Source organism: Rhincodon typus, chromosome 29, assembly GCF_021869965.1.
Source record: "Rhincodon typus isolate 14 chromosome 29, sRhiTyp1.1, whole genome shotgun sequence".
NCBI classification, from domain to species: Eukaryota; Metazoa; Chordata; class Chondrichthyes; order Orectolobiformes; family Rhincodontidae; genus Rhincodon; species Rhincodon typus.
The window spans coordinates 11,650,495-11,669,812 of NC_063360.1; positions in this window are offsets into that span (position 1 = coordinate 11,650,495).

A 19,318-nucleotide genomic window follows, 5' to 3' on the forward strand; every position below is an offset into this window, starting at 1 on the left:
TTTTGTTCCTGATTTACAGCATCTGTAGTTCTTTCGGTTTTTAGTCCCTTTAAATAAATCTGAAACAAGTGTCTCAACTGCTCCTTGTGGTAACAAGTTCTATATTTTAACTATCACTGAGTAAAGAGGCTTTTCTTGAAGTCCATATTGGATTTGTATATAATGATATGACCCTGACAACTAATTTAAATCACGGGTGAAAAAGACTTCTTTACATCAATTCTTTCAAACTCCTTCAATAGTGTAGCATCTTGATGAGGTCCAGTTGATTTTGTCAACCAGTGAGAGACCTGAGCTGCCTTTTCAAAGGAAGACCTGCCAAACATGAACCAGGCTCTGGTGAAACCACTGGATGGGGTCTTTGCTGGAATCAAAGGGTCAAAAGTCGCACCCTCTCCACCCCCACCCCCCCCCCACTACATGCTGCCAGCTAATCAGAGAACTCAAGAGCACAATGAAGGAGGCTGTGGTTTGCAAATTGGGGTGGGGGGAACAACCCTGAAGCGCTGGGGTGACAGGTGGTGTCAGAAACAAGGGAGTGAGACTGGCTCCCAGTGGGCCCACATAGCTGTCGATATCTACTCACTCAATCCAGCGCTGAATGCCTTTGATAGAGTTATCTCCCACTGTGATGACAAGCTGAATGCACAGTTTATCTGGTCTGGTACACTGTGTGGCAACTGACCGGCTTAAACAATGTATGGTCTCTATTTGGCCAGCTAAGGGACTTAATTGGTAATGAGGCACGAAGTTTGATCTGGATTTCATTCTAGAGCAAAGTAGAAGGAGGTAAGATTTGGAAATGTCACCAGCCCACCTAATTAAATGCCTTCCTGCCTCCAAACTCACCAGCACTGGGAGCAGAAGATTCCACCTGTAATCTTAAAGATCTTCAACACATCTAGAGAAAAGAGCCACAGTCTGTTCAACCTTGTCCGATCACATCTCAGTCCTCATATCATTCCAGTAAATCATTTTTACACCTTTCCAGTGCCTCAATATCTTCCAATATTACAGAGATCAGGACTGGACATTTCAACAAGTGTGGGCTAACCAGATTTCTGTACCAATTTAACAGAATTCCCTTCTCCTGAAAACAGAAGCCCAGGGCTTTATGTGTTTATATAAAAGGCTTATTACACTGTACAACTATTTTTATTAAGTTGTGAATTTCTCCATCCAGGAACATGGCACTTCCTAATCCTACTTGAAAAGTCGCCCATAAAACTGTATAGAATTTCACTTGCCAACTGCACCCTCACTCTGCAGATTTAGTAATGCCTACCAGCACTTTGTCACAGTTCACTGCTGTATTAATTACCATTTTGGTGTCATCCACAATTTTAGAAACTGTGGGCTAAGATTTTCACAGGGAGTCTGTGAAGAAAGGGCAATGGGAGAGGACTAACAATGGTTGATGAATACTTTGGGCAGTGCTTCTAATTGGCACTGAGTGCTAAAGGATGGTGAACCCATTTGCCCCAGCCACCAGTGTGGGTGGATGATATATGATGTTGAATCCCAGTGGCAGTGGGAGGAAGCCATTAATTGGTCTCTTAAAGGCTTCAATTATCTCTAGGGCAAGTGGACTTTTCAAGGTCTTTCCAACCACTCGCAAAATTAGTGTGGTGGGTATGTGAAGGTGGATATACATCAGTAATAACACGAGTGACAGAGCACCTAATTTTACACGCTAGCCCCTGCTGCCATCCTGCCCCTGATGGGCATAACAGCCAGATCCTCTCTTCTGGTTCTTGAATCCAAGTAACTTAAATAGAGAAACAATGCTGAACTCTGAAGTTCAGAGGGGTCTGAGTGTCCTTATACTTGAATCACATAAAGTAAGTATGTAGGTGGGGGAGGGTGTTGGTTACCTTAGTTGGCTGGGTAGCCGGTTTACTGTACAGAATGATGCCAACAGTGTGGGTTCAATTCTTGCACCAACACTGGCCACCATAAAGGACTCTCCTTCTCAACCTTTCTCCTCACCTGAGACATGGTTTACCTTCAGATTAAACCACCAGCGGCTACGTTTCTCTAATGCACAAGCAGTCCTGTGGTCTAATAGGGATGTGGCAACTTTATCTTTCAGTGTGTAAGTATAACAAGTGGTTAGGAAGTCAACTAAAAAGTTTGTTGTTTACTGCAAGTAGAATGTAATATAAATGTAAGGATATTATACTTCAGTTATACCAGATATTGGTGAAACCACATCTGGAGTACTGTGCACAGTTTTGGTCCCTCTATTTAAGAAAGGACAGAATTGCATTCGAATAAGTTCAGTGAAGGATCTTTTGACTGAATCCTGGGCTGAAAGGGTAATCTTATGAAGCAACCTTAGCCAAATTGGACTTGCACTCTTTGAACTTTAGAAGAAGCAGAGGCAATTTTATTGAAAGATATAAGAACCTAACAGAAAGGATACTGAAAGTCTCCCCTGTGTGGGAGAGACTGGAACTAGGGGACACAACTTTAAAAGTAAAGGATCTCCTTATTTGGGACAGAGATGAGGAGATTTTCTTCCCCCCTCAAAGTGTCATGAATCTGCTGAATTCTCTTCTTGAGAGAGTACTCGGGGAAAGGTCATTGGATATTATTAAGGTGGAGGTTGATAGATTCTTGACTAACAAGGGGGTCAAAGGGCAAGCAGGAAAGTAATGTTGTGACCAGAAATGGATCAGCTGTGATCTTAATGAGTAGGTTCGAGGGACCTATGCCCCCTTCCTAATTCCTTTCTTAGCATATTTTTACCCTCTTTGGGACTTGGGGACCTCTGGCTCCAACAATCCTCTGGGTTCCTGCAGGAAGACTACTTCCATTAAGATGGGCTTTGCCTGTCTCCTTGGAACAGGTGGTTGAACCACCTCACAATGGGAGCTGGCAAGCTTAACCAGCAGCGGGACAGTATAGGAAGGTTCCCACTGTTTTACCGACCACCACCTGCAAGCCTTGCCCCAGCACCCACCCGGACAAAACTACCTTCATTCCTGTCAGCAAAAGGGCCAGTAAAATGCCAGCGTAAGTTTCTAAATTTGTTTTAATTCATTCACAGGATGAGGGCATCACTGGCTAGGCCAGCATTTATTGCCCAGAGGGCAGTTAGGAGTCAACCACATTGCTGTGGGTCTGGAGTCACATGTAGGCCAGATAAGGATGGCAGTTTCCCTCCTTAAAGGATATTAGTGAACCAGGTGGGTTTTGCCCAACAATCAATTCATAGTAATCCTTAGTATCTTCATTCGGGTTTTTAATTGAATTTAAATTTCTCTATCTACTACGTAGGATTCAAACCTGGGTGCTCAGGACATTATCTGGGTCTCTGGAATAACAGTCTAGCAATAATACCACTAGACCATTGCCTCCCCATGTGGAATACCTGATCTTGGGATTGCTTGGTTGGGAAATTTGAAGAGAATTTCATTGCATATCTCTCTCATAATATGTCTGATTTGCTTAAGGGCCCTGTTATGGGCACTAAGAACATTATTTTCTGCCCCATAAATGTACGATTGGAAAATGTAAATTGTACTTAACTGTATGGTTAACTGAGTTGCACAAAGTGGAATGTTTTCACGCTCACCAGTAATAGTTTTTCTCCCAAGGAGGGGAAATGGTTACAAAAAAAATACTTTATGTACTGCAACAAATATAGCAAAGCCTAATGCATTGCCAGTGACCTTTGGTATTCTTTCATGGAACAGACAGTGCTGAAGAGAGTTATTATCTTGATAGTGTTTGATATGGAGCCAAGAGCTACTCAACTTAAGACACAACTCATTCTGGTTGCAATGTGGCAATGCTTGTATCAACATAATGCCAGAGATAGCTTAACTCAGCTGGCACTGCAAACAAATTCTGATCCTGATGTATTGTCAAACTGCAGATAGCTTCAAAAATAAGATTTTAAATAACTGTAGTGCAGAAACAGTATTTACTGCAGTTACCTTGGAATAATATGAGAGCAATCTAACTGCTTTCTGCTCCAGGGCTCCCCGATTGCAATACAGATTATTATCCAGTATAAGGAAAGGGATACTGTTGGGCCATTAGTGAAACTCCATGAACCAATTCTGAATTAAATATGATTTATTTCCTGGACTGAACCACAGACAACAACTTGATATATTTAATAGCATGCACCCAGCTCACCTCCAGCCCAACATCGACACAGAATCACAGCGTGCAGTGTAAATAATTCATTGCACAATCACATTTGCATGCCAAGTCTTTTTGCACATATTAAATACAGGGAAGGAAGGAAACAGCACACATCTCCTTGTTTTATTTTAGTCAGACTCCTGAAGTCCTTCTAAGCTGAATCTTGACTCTGACAGGCCTTCACATTCAGACTCTGATATCCACCAATTCCATTAGTTCCCACTGTCCTTCCCAGCTGAAACCTGCACTTTAGGGTCTCCTTATGTAAAGGTTTTCACAACCAATTTTCTAACTTCCGTAATTTGCACGAAACAAACCCTGACTTCTTGCTGGCCTTTCCAGCTGAAGGTCCATCCTGCCCATAGCATTGGCTCCAATTAACCTTGAGTCACAAAGCCCTAACTGATCTGCTGATCTGAAGCTTCAACTCCCATGAAAATTCTGGCCCTATCAACTTCTCTGAAAATAGTGAGGGGCAAAGATGAGTCCCAATGGACAAACAAAGATGATGCCAGGGCATATAACACAGTCATAGAGTCATATAGCACGGAAATAGGCCCTTTGGTCCAACTAGTCCGTGCCGACCATAATCCCAAACTGGTCCAACCTGCCTGCTCCTGGCCCATATACCCCCAAACCTTTCCTATTCATGTACCTATCCAAATGTCTTTTAAACATAATTGTGCCCACATCCACCACTTTCTAAGGAAGTTCATTCCACACGCAAACCACCCTCTGTTTAAAAAGTTTGCCCCTCATGCCTTTTTTAAATCTCTCTCCTCTCAACTTAAAAATGTGCCCCCTCATCTTAAAATCCCCCATCCTGGGAAAAGACACCCACCATGATCCCTATCTCTGCCCCTCATTATCTTTATAAATTTCTATAAGGTCACCTCTCAACCACAGTCCCAACCTATCCAGCCTTTATCTGCAATTGAAACCTTCCATACCTGGCAACATCCTGGTAAATCTCTTTTGAACCCTTTTCAGCTTAATATCCTTCCTATAACTGGGCAACCAGAACTGGATACAGTACCCCAGAAGAGGTCTATTGGTCACAAGTCATTAAGTGTGGTAAAATGGGGACAGGTCATTCTCAAAGTTAATGCCATCATTAGGTAGCCTCATTTTCAAATGTTATCCAATGTGAAATTTCAATGTTGAAGAACTGTACCAACAGTGTTACTGGAAACTGCAGGGATACTGTGTTGGAATGTGCTCGAGTCAAATAGGACATAGCTATGGCCATGCAGTTCTTGTCTCCTGTAGAGATTATCAAGGGAATGAAGGATTATCGGAATATGCGGGAATGTAGAGTTTAGGTTAAAATCAGATCAGCCATTAGTCTTATTGATTAGTGGAGCAGACTCGAAGGGCCAAATGACCTAATCTTGTTCCTTGTTCATGTACAGGGTCTAATCAAAAACTCCTGCAGTTGGCATCATATTTTCATCCAACATCCACATATATGCATTTTTCAGCACAACTCGTGATAGTGATCAATAATGGGCAGTCTCACTGATTTCCTTCATCCCCAACATCCATCTTCTACTGGGCCCAACATAAGCTGTTTTGATCTGGCTAAGGTCAGCTACATCAGCCCCCATTACAAGAGGTGGACCATGTAGTAATGTCACACCCAGTGATGTCCTCAAGCTGTACAACTGATAAATTACATTCTGAAGTGCAATCACCGTACTTAAACCATTCCATCAGCCTAGTTGCAAATAGCACGATTTCAAAAACAGCAAATAAATGAATGGCCAGATAATCTCATAGATTTTGTTGGCCTGGATGTCAGGAGAACCCTCCATCTTATTCAAGTTGCTCCATTGATTCTTTTAAATATCCACCTAACTTCTTCCAGTTAAAATCTAAGGTAAGAGGCATTGGACCTGTAATGCTCTGACCTGTCTAGTTAAGGGCTACAGCGATTGCTATACACAATATTCACGCAGTGCTCACTCAGTACTCACACACTCAATATTCAGATCTAACCATTTGCTAATAGCTTTGACATACCATCCATTCTGACTAACCTTTCCATCTACTTTATATGAGATTTCATGGTGAGTGCTCTGTAACTGACAGCTAGATATGCATCTGTATTTGTCTGGATATGATTTATGACCAACCACTGTTTTACTCTGAGATGATAAATAATTGGAAAGTTAATCGAGGTAGAAAAGACAGTTTTAACACTTGGGGTGATAAAATTGAGTCACATTTAACTGAAAGTTCATATAATTTCCTGATACTGTTCTATTACATTGATTTGAACAGTGGAATCCTAATGAACTTCTTACAGGTTTCAAATAAAACATATTGTTTGATGCATAAACTGTACAAATGACTCATAAATGTAGTCTATCCCCTAATACCAAGGAAGTATTTCTACTCAGAGATAGTAGATAGACTGAAGAATGATCCCGACCCGAAACGTCAACTTTCCTGCTCCTCTGATGCTGCCTGACCTGCTGTGTTCCTCCAGTTCCACATTGTGTTATCTCTGAGTATTTCTACTGACTGGTGAACTAGTGAACCATTCCTCCAAGACTAGGGGTGCCAGGGTGGACTCTAGGACTGTTTTCAACTACAACACTGGGGCATCAGTAGCCCCTGTAGTTGCTTTTAGTTGCTCATAAGATAAGCAGGGAGAATGATTGAAGATCTTTGCTCCTAGTCACTAACCGGTAACTGTTGCTGGAAAGTGCTTCTGTATAGCTGTCAGGAAACAAAAACAATCATGCTGAGCTCTGACCTCCCTCACACTGAGTAATGACTAGCTTCAAATGTAAAGAATCTTCATTTTTTTTTATTGGATGTGGGTCTCACTACCTGGGCTAGCATTAATTGGCCATCCTTAGTTGCTCTTGAGAAGGTACTGGTAAGCTGCCTTCTTGAACTGCTACAGTCTTTTTAGTGTAGGTAGACCCACAATGCTGTTAGAGAGGACTTTCAGGATTTTGACACAGTGACAGGGAAGGAATGGAGATATATTATCAAGTCAGGATGGTGAGTGGTTTGGGAGGATCTTACAGGTGGTAATGTTACCAGTCATCTGCTCTCTTGTCCTTTGAGGTGTTAGTGGTTATGGATTTGGAGGTTACTGTCCAAGGAGTTTTGGTCAATTTCTGCAGTGCATCTTCTAGCTGGTGTACACTGTAGCAACAGAGTGTGGAAGGAAGGATGTTTGTGGATGGGATATCAATCGAGCGGGCTGCTTTGTTCTGCATGGTTTCAAGCTTATTGAGTGTTTTGGAATGGTCCTCATCCAGGCAAATGGGGAATCTTCCATCAGACGGCTGATTTGTGCCTTGTTGATGATGTACAGGATTCAGGGAGTCAGGAGGTGAGTTATTCACTGCAGGACTCATAGCTTCTGACCTGCTCCTGTAGCCACTGTGTTTATATGGCAAATTCAGTTCAATTTCTAGTCAATAGTAACCCCCAGGGCATAGATAATGGGGAGTCTGTGATGGTAACACCATTGACTGTCATGGGGAAATGGTTAGACTCTCTCTTGTTGGAGATTGTCAATTCTGAGACCTGTGTGGTGCAAATATTACTTACCATCTGTCAGTCCAAATCTGAACATTGTCCAGGTCTTACTGCATTTGAACACGGACTGCTTCAGTATCTGAGGTGATATGAATGATGCTGACCATTGTGCAATCATCAGCAAATATGCCTACTTCTGACCTTATGATGGAATGAAGGTCTTTGATGAAGCAGCTGAAGATTTTTTGGCCTAGGATACTGCCCTGAGGAACTCCAGCAGAGGTGTCCTGAAGCTGACATGACTGGCTTCCAACAACCAGAACCATATTCCTGTGCGTCATGTATGACTCCAACCAGTGGAGAGTGTTCCCCTGGTAATCATTGACTCCAGTTTTGCTGGGGCTCCTTGATGTCACATTCAGTCGAATGCAGCATTGATGTCAAGAACAGTCACTGTTGCCCCACCTCTGGAGTTCAGCTCTTTTGTCCATGTTCGAAAGAAATCTGTAATGAGGTTAAAAGCTGAGTACACCTGATGGAACCCAGACTGAGCATTTGAGACCAGGTTGTTGCTAAGCAAGTGCTATCTGATAGCACCATTGGTATTGAAAATAGACTGATGGGGCAGTAATTAGCTAAGTTGGATTTGTCCTGCTCTTTCTGTGCAAGACATACATGGGCAATTTTCCACAACATCAGGTAGATACCTGTGTTGTAGCTGTACTACAACAGCTCGACTCGGGGCATGGCAAGTTCTGGAGCACAAATCTTCAGGACGATTGCCAGATTGTTAACAAGGCCCATAGCCTTTGCAATATCCACTGAGTCCAACCATTTCTTGAAAACATGTGGAGTGAATGAGTTGGTTGAAGACTGGCATCTGTGATGCTGAGAACCTCTGGGGGAGACCAAGATGGAACATCCAGTCAGCACTTCCAGCTAAAGATTGTTGCAAATGCTTCAGCCTTACATCTTGCCCTGATATACTGGGGTCTTGTGGTATTGACGGTGGGATATTTATGGAGTCTCCACATTTAGTGAATTGTTTAATTGTCCACTATCATTCAAGATGGGATGCTTCAGGACTGCAGTGTTTAGATCTGATCCACTAGTTATGAAATTACATAGCCCTGTTAATTACAAGAACCATAGACTTGTCTATTGCATGATTTTCTGCTGTTTGGCTGCAAGTAGTCTTTTGTATAGTTTCACCAGGTTGATGCGTTATTTTTAGTTAGGAATGATGACGTTCCTGTCATGCCCTCCTGCATTCTTCATTGAACCAGGGTTGATCTTCCAGCTTGATGAAAGTTTGGTGGTAGGGTGGGAGATATGCCAGCCCATGAGGTTACAAATTTTGGTTGAATGTAGCTGCTGTTATAGATAAAGCTGAAACACTTGCAACAATCTTCAGCTAAACATGCCAGGTTAATGATCCATCTCAGCCTCCTTTAGAGATCTCAGCATCACAGATGCCAGTCTTCAGCCAAATTGATTCATTCCACATGACATCACAAAACAGCTGAAGACTCTGGATACTGCAAAGGCAATGGGGCCTGACAATATTCCAGCAACAGGACTGTTGATTTGTGCTCTAGGACCTCCCGCACCTCTGGCCAATCTGTTCTAGCATAGCAACAATATTGGCATCTACCCAATATTGGGAAAAAATGACCCAGAAAACTGTCCAGTACAGCCTCAATGCTAACACAAAAAAGCATGATAAATCAAACCTGGCCAAATACTGCTCTATTAGTCTCCTCTTGATCTCCAACAAAGTGATGGAACAGGTTGTTCAACAGTGTTAATGATGACAATACAGCCTTGGTCCAAACATACATAGACCAAGAAACTGAACTCCAGGAGTGAGGTGAGACTGATTACCCATGACATCAAGGTAGCATTTGACCAAGTGTAGCATCCAGGGGCCATGTAAAACTGGAATCAATTGGAATTGAGGGGAAACCATCCACTGATTGGTTTTACAGTGGCAGTCAATGGGCAGTGTTTGTGTGACTGTACATTGGGAGTGAATGGACAATTCTTGTGAGCATGTACAGCAGGAATGAATAGAGTTATTAGAATGGTTTCAGGGATGAGGAACTTCAGTTACATACAGAGACTGGAGAAGCTGGGCTTGTTCTCTTTGGAGTTTAGTAGTTAAGAGGAGGTTTATAGAAATTACATAATTTATGGTGGTGCTTCGATCATAAATAGTTTCAATAATGTAACTAAGAACCTGTTTCCAGTGCCTGAATTCTCAGTAACCAAAAGACACAGATTTAAGATAATTGGCAAAAGAGCCAGAACTGACGCAAGGAAGCATTTTCTTACACAGTGAGTTGTCACAGTCAAATTCAATGTGTTTGAAGTTATCTTTATTATCATATTTAAAAAAGCAATTAGATGACAACCTGAAGGGAACAAATCTCATGGCTATGGAAAACAGTAGGGAATAGGGATTAATTAGGTAGCTATGCCAAAGCGCTAGCATAGGCACAGTAGGCCAACTGTGTCTGAGCTCTTTGATAGTGCAATGACAGTATTTGTGAATCTCTGTAATTGAGTGAATGGAGAATGTTCGTGGCTATATAGGATGAAGACTTGACTTGAATGGCTGACTGTTTCAATCAAATTTTACTTTCATCACAACAAAAATCTTTAATCTTACATGTTGACATCATGTCTTTACTATCTACTTAAACTGATTCTCAGCAGCAACCTGCTTAATACATTTCCTCTATTTCACTGTTCTACTGCTGTTCTGGATGAGATTGTCAATTGACTTGGCAACATTTAACAATGCCAAACACGGATAGGTAACCTTTTAATGACATTGTGTGAACAGATTGATGCCTTCATTCAAATTCCTGAGTGTACCATGTTTAGGTAACCGCTATATCGATTTACTTGCTATTAAAATCTGATCATACTCTGTCATTCTGAGTGTAATTAACATGATGCCATCAAAGAGTATCAGGTCAATTGTTAGACCCATTTAGTACTCAGTTTCAGAATGGATAACGCCAATTATAGCTCTTCAAATATTTTTACAGTAAAATCAACGTTTTCTGAAATTAATGTAATTCCTTCAGTGCTTGAGGAATTTCAAGTTATTCAAAGGTTATGTCCATCACTATCGACGGTTGCTATTAATATTGGGAGAAGATTTTTAACCAATAGAGATTTATTCATATTTTAAGTTCACAGAAATAATAAAAATCTGGCCTTTTGTTTGATATTGTGAATACACTTGATCTAATATTAATTAGGCAAATATATTAAATGGAAGTCTGCATCTCCCCTATCACCAAAGCCAGTTGCTAGAAACTTGGTAGTATGTCTCATCAAACATCTCTTCCTCTTTTGCTGTTAGCCGTCTGTAAAGCCAAGTCTGTCCAAGACTCAGAGACAACAAGGTGCAGGGCTGGATGAACACAGCAGGCCAAGCAGCATCATAGGAGCAGAGAGGCTGACATCAGATGAAGGGTCTAGGCCCGAAACATCAGCCTCTCTGCTCCTATGATGCTGCTTGGCCTGCTGTGTTCATCCAGCCCTGCACCTTGTTGTCTCGGATTCACCAGCATCTGCAGTTCCTACTACCTCTGTCCAAGACTCAGTCAGGTCAGGGTAAGGACAATGTGGCTTTTTCCTCTCAAGATTTTAAAGGAACATGAAATGAAGGAATTTCATGGGCATCATGAGGATTGTAATGATTAAGAGTTTCCAATGATGGTAAGGAAAGGACCGCCCAGTGATTCCTCATGGCTATCTAAGAACCTCAGATAATAGAAAGGAGTTGCAATAACAGAACACCTTAAAGCTAATAGGATCAAAAAATGTCGTTATGTAGTGACTATTGTAATAATAGCAAGTCTAGCAGTCAAGCTGAGCACTGAAAAATCCTACAAATGATAAACTGTCATAGCTTTCTAGAAATTATAAGTGTCAACTAAGTGTTCTCATCCACTTAAATGATTTCAAAAGTGCTTTAAACAGTTTAAATTAGCTGTCATTCTCTAAAATTGCAAAAGTAAGGCATCCCACAGAGGTTTACTAACATCTTCAAAACCTTTAAGCCGTGATGCTGGCTGGTCTGTCAAATCCAACTGGGGTACCAGGGACTCGTTCAATATCAGAGGAGAACCACAGTAAAGTTTTGTGCTCTCCTCATTCCTTTTCCTCTTTGTTGTTGATTTCATCATAAGAATGGCAATGATAGGTGCTTTGGCATCCGTGGAAAAAACACCAATTAACAGACCTGGCTTTCATTGACAACATTGTCCTGTCAGCTGAGGAATCCTGAAAAAAGCAAGACATGACCACCAGATATCAAAATTGGTCTACGCATCAGCTGTAAGAAGAGCAAAGCAAAGTAACATGACAACAACAAGACTTCCTCATCGTCACTGGATAACAGTACATTATGGACACCACCCACTTCCCCTAACAAGGAAGCAAATGTCCAGTATGGTCTTGACTTCTTCGCACGAATTGGCAAAGCAACTTTGGTCTTCCAGCAATGCAACACTATCCATAGGGCAATGAAAGTGAAATCTATGCTGGTAAGATATGAAGAGAACAGCAAAGGTGTCACAAAAGTAGGGCTTTTTCATTAATGCTGCCTATGTAAAAACCTGGACATCACATAAGGATCTGCTATTGGACTGGTCAGAGAGAGATTGGGGGAGATATTGGGACATTGTGATGGAGAGACAACTTATGATGACAGGATATGTCATTTAACTCCTGACCAGAGTGTAAGTGGAATAGCCACCACCAGGATGTAGAAGAACATGGGACTGGTCAAAGAAGACATTGTGAAGTATATTTAAGGAGGACCTAAGGAGTAGGATACCACCTCATCTGGAACAAAGATTAAAATTGACTGGTTGTTAAATATTGCTACCCATTGTCCCCATGGGAACGGAGAAACTATGTTAAAGTCATCACTGAGTCAGAACTCTCAAGAATTTGAGCATATAATCTGGGCTGACAGCTTTGAATTGAATGAAAAAAAGACCTGGAAGAAGGTTCTGAAGGAGAGTCACTCAACCTGAAACATTCACACTGCTTTGTCACCACAGATGCTGCCAGACCTGCTGAGTTTTTCCAGCAACTTCTGATTTTGTTTTTGAGGCCTAGAGTTTGTTTTATTCCTCCTTTTGAACATCAAAAATCCCAGAGCATCAAAAATAGGCTAAGTGTTTACACGTCTCACATTAAAAATATTTCTCAGAGTTAAAAATGTGATCTTGCTGTGTATAATGTGGCTACATCTGTCTACGTAGCAACATTGCCTGTCAGATAACTTGCTGCATGTGGTGTCCTGATATTAAGAGAAGGTGTTGGTCATATCCAATTCTTCCTTATGACAGTAAGCCCAAAGTGAAGTCTTTTGATTGTGATGATCAAAATAAATACCTAAAAACATGTGTGATCTTTGGAAGAATGTTTTATTACACCACAGGATTAAGGAGCACATTATTATGTAGTGAGGAAATAATGTCTGTCCATTCAGGGCAGACAGGATATTGTCTGACTATAATATGTAGTGGCTGCATTTAGAACTATGCGTAGGTTGGAGTCAAAGTGACTGACTATGGATTTATTTAGTTTCATGAGGCTTGGCTGGGAATGCACAATCTGCAAGCAGGAATGTTGGAGATCATCAGCAAATCAGCCACTATGGATGCTTAACAGTGAGAATCTACCAAGTATGAACATTCTTACTCACCAACATACAAATTCTATGCAGGAGTAGGCCATTCAGCCCCTCAAACCTGATCCATCTTTCAATGAGATCATGGCTGATATGTGGCCTGATTCTACATACTAGCCTTTGGCCCGTTTCCCTTCATATCTTTCCTTAACTACCATTTATCTATCTCTGATATAAAATTAAAACTAATCCAGCATTTACTGCCATTTGTGGAAGACAATTCCAAACATCTACCACCCTTGTGTGTCGAAGTGTGTCTTAAAATCTCTCGTGAACAGATTGGCCCTAATTCTTAGGCAATTCCCTCTAGTTCTGGAATCCCTAAGACAGACAGTCTCATGCGCTATTGCAGGAGTACAGCAATGTCAGAGATACCAACTTTCAGATGGGTTACTTAGGCCTCAATTCCCTCTTTGTAAAATATCCCCGTGGTAATATTTTAAAACAGAGTGGAGAAATTCTCCCTGGCGTCTTGACCAATATTTATCCGTCATTCAATATCACAAAAACAGGTTCTCTGGTGCTTAATATATTGATATTCGTGAGAGCTTTATAAACAGTGCCTGCTGCATTGCCTGCATAATGACTCGACTTTAAAAGTATTTAGTTGGCTGTGAAGCACTTGAGAAATAATTGCCACAAAAAGTTTAATATAAATACCAGTATTTACTGTTATTATACAGCCCTTTATGTCTGCTCCACCAGTCAGAATGATCATAGCTAATTTTCTACCTCAATTCCACTGACCTATGGCATGGCAGACTGGTGTCTCACAGCCCCAGGGATCCAGGTTCAATTCCAACCTCGGACGACTGTCTGTGTGCAGTTTGCACATTCTCCCCGTGTCTGCGCGGGTTTCCACCTGGTGGTCTAGTTTCCTTCCACAGCCCAAAGATGTGCAGGTTAGGTAGATTGGCCATAGTATCCAGAGATGTGCAGGCTAGGTGGTTTAGCCACAGGGGATGAAATGTTATTGAATAGGGAGGTGGGTCTGGGTAGGATGCTGTTCAGAGTGTCAGTGAGGACATGGTGGGCCGAATGGCCTGCTTTCACATTGTAGGGATTCTGTGATTCTATGACCTTCCAGCTCCCATTGTCCCTTATTTCTCTGAGATCAAGAATCTTTCTACCTCAGCCTTCAATACACTCAGTGATGCAGCATCCAGAACCCTGTGAGATACAGAATTCCAAAGACGCACAACCTCGTTATAATGCTAACAGTCTGCTCTTGTGTAACACAAAAAAATAAAGTGGGATGTTAAAGTGTGCAGCTTTATACACTCTTGGAACGGATGGCTCCACACTGGGAGTACTTCAGGCCACCAGCATTGTAACAGTACTGGTGATGAAGACAGATGATAGATAATGTATTCATGTCACTTTCCTCCACACATGTGCTTAGCAGAGACGTTCAGAGATTTCTTTTGTATAGGTTAATGCCTCAATTAAAATAGTAAATCATATAATGTGTCTTATGAGAAGAAAAATCATTGGCTCATGGAATATCCTGGCAATTAGTACCCTTATCCCTCCACCTTTTATGTTGACCCAGTGGTAAACAGGTGTCTCACCATCCACGGGCCCCCAACAAGCAAACTGGTGCAGACCACTTGCAGGCTACCAATGTCTCTTTTTTGGAAATGGGGGCACTGAGAGCCTCACCCATCTCTGACCATGCTGTTGACCAGCAGTGAATGAGACCGTTGCCATCTCTGTTAAATCCAGTCCAGTAGGTGGGACAACGTCTTCCATGATTTTCCAAGATCTGTTCCTTTACTTTCTATTCCTTAATTCCAAGTGTTATGGACCAGACCAAACCCCCTTAAAATATATTAAGAAGATAGCCTAGACCCCAACTTTTTCTTACTTTCAAGACAAGTGCCAGGCCTTACATTCCAGTTGCAATTCGATTGAAGCAAAACTCACTTTACTCATACTCTATAGTTAAAAGACAACAAAAGAAATTTGAAAATCTTAACTCTATTGGAAAAATTAACAGAATAATAGATTACTTAACTAATAAACAGTAACTGTTCCAGTATAATAACATCGCACAAACACACCCTTGGCAAAGGCAAATTCAGTAAATTAAATTGTTTTATATGCAACTCTGGCAGCAGGAAGAGAGCCCCAGATTTTAATGGGAACCAAGAGAGGAATAAGAACTTCCACACCCAGCTTCAATGCCTCAGTAGCTGCTAATGAAAAACTAAAACTAAAAATCCTGTTTTTGTGGGAGTTTGACTCCACCCATTCAGGTTGCTTCTATTGTTCCATCTTTTTACAAAATAGCCAAGGCCTCTCAAACTGTTTACTTTATTGCCACTGAGAAGATCAATTGTCACCTCTGTCTCAACATTTCTTCATGAAGAAAATCAGGACAAAATACACTCTTAAAACCATAGTATGACCACACAACTACAACTCACTTGGTTCATGTGTATCAGCCACTGTCAGCAGCTTTCACCTTTAACCTTGACTGCCACAAGAACTCAGAAAAATAGGAAGAAGGTTCAAACAGGACAATTAGAAATACTCTAATTGAGTGATTTCTTACTGAGATCCAGTTGATGATGGACTCTGCAGGAAGTTTGCTACAAATGCAGTAAAATGTCAAAATGCCAAAGTGACTGCTGGCACCATGAAGACAGGGCCTGTGATACCACTTCACTGTAGCATAGCTTTCTTTGTGAAGGTGTATTTGCACAGGTGTGAAGACCATGTTACAGTCCGTTGAACTGTCTGTGAAGTGTTTCCCTTCTGTTATAAAGAAAGCCTTCTGCAGCCGGTGACACAGATATCTCGCTACGTTCACCAAAACACCCAGACAGCAGAAACTTATTAATCGAACAAGAAATCACTCATAGTTAAGCAGCCTATGGTGTGATACTAGCCCCTTTATAGTCAGTATCTACAGCAACGAGGAGGCAGGAAAGAGTCTCAGAAAGCAAGGAGATGAATCTCTGTACAAACCAACCTTCTGAGAACTCAAAGTTCCACATTACATATTAATGTTTTTAGTGATCACTGCAGCAGGAAGTGAAATGTCTGTGAATTTCAGTGAGACAACACTCAGGAGCCTAACTCCACTCTGTACTGTGGTTATAAAGGCAGCACCATCCACCCCATGCGAAGGTATACAGTAGATTAGCCTTGATCAGTCCTGGAGTAGGGAGGCCATGTTGGAGTTGTAAATGACTTTGGTTAGGCCTCTGCTAGAGTATTTTGTGCAGTTCTGCTCACTGTACTATAGGAAGGATATGATTGCACTGGAGAGGTGCACCAGGATGATGCCTGGGATGGAGCACTCTAACTGTGAAGAGAGGCTGGATAAACTGGGGCTTTTTTCTTTAGAGCCGAGAACGCTGAGAGGGCAGTAACCTGATTGAGGTGTGTCAGATTATGATGGACATGGGCAGGGAGAATAGAAAGCAACTGTTATCCTTAGTTGAAGGATCAATAACGCAGGCATAATTTTAAGGTGAAAGGCAAGAGGTTTAGTGGAGATCTGAGAAAAGAAGATTTTCATCCAGAAGGTGGTAGAAATCTGGAATGCACTGCCTCTGAGGGTAGTTGAGGCAGGAAACCTCACAACTTTTAAAAAGTATGTGGATGAGCGCTTGAAATGTCATAATATTCAAGGCTATTGGCCAAATGCAGGAAAGTGGGATGACTGTAGAATGGGAGTAGTTTTTTGTCGGTGCTGGCTTGATAGGCCAAAGGGCTGTGTTTGCACGTGTGTACCTTCATTGTGCCATTGAGTGGTGGCATTCACAATAAATGCAGCCTATTGCATGCACTTCCCATATTCTTCCAGCTGGAACAATCATTTTCATTGTTATCGATCATACAGCACTTTCCATAGTTTGGCTTGCTCCTCAGCATCCTGTTCAATAGAAGACCAATTAAATTAAACACAGCAATAAAAGTCAAATTGGTTATTGTAGAAGACTGCAAGTGCGAATTCACTAATTGACTGGCTTAATAATAGAATGATAAATTACTATTCAGTCCCTGGAGAGGAAGAGAAGAGGCAGAGTATGTGAAATGCATGTTACTTGCAAAATGATGATGACTATAATAAGATTTGCACTTTATTCAGTATTTCAGGTGGATTACAGCACCATAAGCAAGGTCCAAGAAAAGAGTATGGATGAATTCATGGTGTTAATTTTACAAATGCACCTAACTGACTAGAAGTCTTGTCCACCAGAAGCACACATCAAAAAATTACTACCACAGAAGCTGTTACATAAGCAGTGATTTGAATTCCCACATGTACATGGCTAGAAGGTGAGCATCGCTCCTGTTAGTGCATTTTTAGGAATCCTGCTTTGCGTCTGGTTTAGGCATAACCAGTCAGACTAAAATAGCAACTGTTTCAAGTTCTATTAGCTTTTCCTGTAGTGTCAGCACTGAAGACTTTGAAGAGTTTGTAAAGTCTTTGTGACTTTATGTAACAGCTTCTTTAATAACAAGAGCAATTAACTAAATGCTGTACTTCAAATTAGTACTGGAGAATCATAATTTACTCCAGAGTAATGATCTGCCAAGCCAACAAATTTAGACAAATGGGAGACAACAAAGCTCATTGACAGGCAGTGACTTTGTCTTTTTTTCGCTGAAGAGCACATTTGACAGAGGACCTGAAGAGGTATAGGGTAGATCACCCTTAATTAAGTACTTGGTGTTTACAATTTATACATTTAATTGATCACACAAACTTTCTAACTTATGAGAACTGAAAGTCATTTCATTGCTAAAATTATAGTATTTTCTATTATTACTGACGAATTTCCCCTTCTCCTCACCAACAGACCCCATCCCATTTACCATACATTCCTCACAATAATCAAATTACATCTGCACCACTACTTACCATATTGTGTGTACAGCTGAAACAATCTGCAGCTCAATGTGTGGCAGGTTATCCTGTCAGTCTAAGTTCTGAATGTCCTGATACAGTGGAGGTCTGTAATCTCTTGGATTTCCTTCACAGAGGATGCCTTCATATCTGAAGCAGGCAATTTCTTCCTTGCAGTATCCTGAATCTCCAAAGACTGGCAATTTCTTCCTTGGTCATTCCTTCTCATTGGTGGCTTCTATGGAGTTGTATGCATCGCACAGCAACAGTTCTTTTCTTCTCAATCTACCTTTAGATTGTGCTGAAACATGTAAACTTTATATTTCAACTTGTTGATTGGATTACAACCTCTCGTTCATCCTCAGTAATTGCATATTGGTGAAACCAACATGTTCATTTCCTCAGTTCCACTATTTTAGGATTGTTTATAGCTTGGCAAGACCTCTGTCACAGTTACAAGGCATTTTTCCTGGGAAGTTAAGAAACTTAAATATTCTGCTTCAACTTCTCTTCTGAATGCCCTCATTACATAACGTCAGACTAGAATCTACAGTTATTTGCTCACCAAGCTATGTAGCAGTCCAAGTTATAAAAGTTATTATCCATCAACTGGCTCAAGTGGGATTTGTTGCTCATTGACTATCTCTTTGCTTGTGCTTCCTCACAACCATCTTCTTGCAATCTGAGTTCTCTTTAATATCAATAACAATGGAAAACATTTCTACCAAACAAATATAGTCAAAAGTTTCCATCTCAGTGACAGTTTGAAACAAAATTGCTATGCCCACATAGCTAATCTCAATGGATTCAATTTAGTGTTTGAGTTCCACCTTGAATCTAGAGAGCCCCATGAAATCATTTCCCTTTAACCAGTTGTTCCTTGACAAGCTGTTCTTTAATTTGTAAGTTTACATTTTATAGCTGAATTCATTCTATCATTAGAAGAAGATTAAGGTTGAGGCATGTATTCCAACAACAGTGAAAATGGTGAAGTGAGTATATATAATTGTACAATTCCTTTCCAACTGTGTTGGCATGAAACTTGCCCAATTCCGACTGTGAAAGAGACAACA